We start from the raw sequence: 2400 nt of genomic DNA on the forward strand, positions 1-2400 counted from the left end.
ATACATTCTATATCCCACTGAAATTGAGTTAGTGTAAATCTGAAGTGAATATGATAAGTTAAAATGTATATTGCCATAGCCAGAACGACCACTAAAAATATAAATTATGGATATATATAAATATATAAAAATATATAAATCATTAAAGTAATTAAAACCTTGTACTAAAAATTAACAACGCAAAAGAAAGCAATAAAGGAGGATAAAAAAAGGAACATGAAACATAGAAAACAAAATACAAATAGTAGACATAAACCCAAATATATCAAATTTAGATGGATTAAACAATTGAATGAAAAGATAGATTCTCCAGCTCTTTTAAAAAGCACAAAATATATGCTGTGCACAGGTGATATAATTTAGATTTACCAATACAAATAGGCTAAAAGTAAAAGAATAGAAAAAGATGTATCATTTAAAATGCAACTAAGAAATTTGGAATCACTATTTTAATATCAGGTAAAAGAGACTTTAAAACAAAAAATGTTACTACAGATAAAGAGGGACATTTTATAATAATAAAAGTGTGAATCCATCAGTAATGTATTACAATTATAAACATATATGTACCTAACAACAGAGTTCCAAAATACATGAATCAACAACTGACAAAATGAAGAGAATACTTTCAATAATAATAGTTCGAGTCTTCAATGTCTCGTTTTCAGTCATGGATACAAAAACCAGGCAGAAGATTGACAAGAAAATGTAAGATTTGAAAAATACTATAAATCAACTAGAAATAACAGACCCACCACCCAATAACAGCAGGATACACAATCTTCTCAAGTGCACAAGGAACATTCTCCAAGATAAAACATACGTGAGGACATAAATACAAGTTTCAATGAACATAAGAGAATTAAAATACAAAAAAAAATAAAATACCATATGACCACAAGGGAATGAAATTAGAAACCAGTAACAGTCATTTCATGATGACCAAGGGACACAGAAGAAAAAGCTAAGATGTTGAGGATGGAAGATGTAAAAAAATATAAAATGTCAAGAAAAGATAGAAAAAGAGCAACAGAAAAGGTGCAAAACAAACAGAAAACAATTAACAAAATGACAATAGTAAGTTCTTACCAATCAATAATTACTTTAAACATAAATGAATTAAAGTAATCTAAAGAAACCGAGTGGCTGAATGGATAAAATTAAAAAATTAAATAAACAAGCTCCAACAATTTGTTATCTATAAGAGACTCTAAAGACACGCACACTGAAAATAAATAGAAAAAGATATTTTATGCAAATTGTAACCGAAATAAAGCAGGGATAGCTATACTAACATTAGACAAAATAGACTCTAAGTTGAAAACAGTCACAAGAGACAAGAAGGTCACTATATAATGATAAAAGAGTCATTTCATCAGGAAGACGAAATATAATAACAATTATAAACATATATGCACCCAACATCAGAGCACCTAAACATATAAAGCAAATATTAACAGAACTGAAGTGAAAAATAAATAGCAATACAATAACAGTGATTTCAATACCCCACTTACAATAATGGATGTTGTAATATATCTTCTTTTACTTCTGATTTTATTTGAGTCTTTTCTCTTTTCTATTAATCTAGGTAAGGGTCTATTGATTTTATTTAACTTTTCAAAAATCATCTCATTTTTTTTTTAAATTTGATATTAAACAAGGACACTAAGAATACAAAATGTGGAAAAATACTCTCTTCAATAAGTGGTATTTAGAAAACTGAGTATTCACATACAGAAGAATAAAGTTTTACCCTTATCTCATTCCATACACGAAATCAATTCAATATGGATAAAAGACTTAAATATGACCTGAAACTATAAAACACTACAAGAAAACATACAAAAAGAACTTCTTTACATTGGTCTGGGCAATGGGCTTTTGGATATGACACCAAAAGCACAGGGAACAAAAATAAAAGTAAACAAGTGGAATCACATCAAATTAAAAAGCTTTTGCCCAGCAAAGGCAGCCTATGAAATAGGAGAAAATATTTGCAAGTCATATATCTGATAAGGGGTTAATATCCAAAAAAATATTTTAAAAAAACTCCAACCGAGAGCAAAAAAATAAAACAAACAAACAAAAACAAACAACCAACCTCTTCAACCCCCAAGTAACCCAATTTTTAAAAGAGCAGTGGACTAGTATATCAATTTCTCCAAGGAGACATACAAATGGCCAAAGGTATATAAAATGATGCTCAACATTACTAACCATGAGGGAAATGCAAATCAAAACCACAATGAGATATCAGCTCACACTTTTTGGAAATGCTATTATCAGAAGACAAACGATAAGTGTTGGTGAGTTTATGGATACAAGAAAAACTTTGTACACTATTGGTGAGAATGTAAACTGACAAATCCATTATGGAGAACAGCATGGAGGGTCCTC

This window comes from Pteropus vampyrus, unplaced genomic scaffold (assembly GCF_000151845.1).
Source record: "Pteropus vampyrus isolate Shadow unplaced genomic scaffold, Pvam_2.0 Scaffold205, whole genome shotgun sequence".
NCBI lineage: Eukaryota > Metazoa > Chordata > Mammalia > Chiroptera > Pteropodidae > Pteropus > Pteropus vampyrus.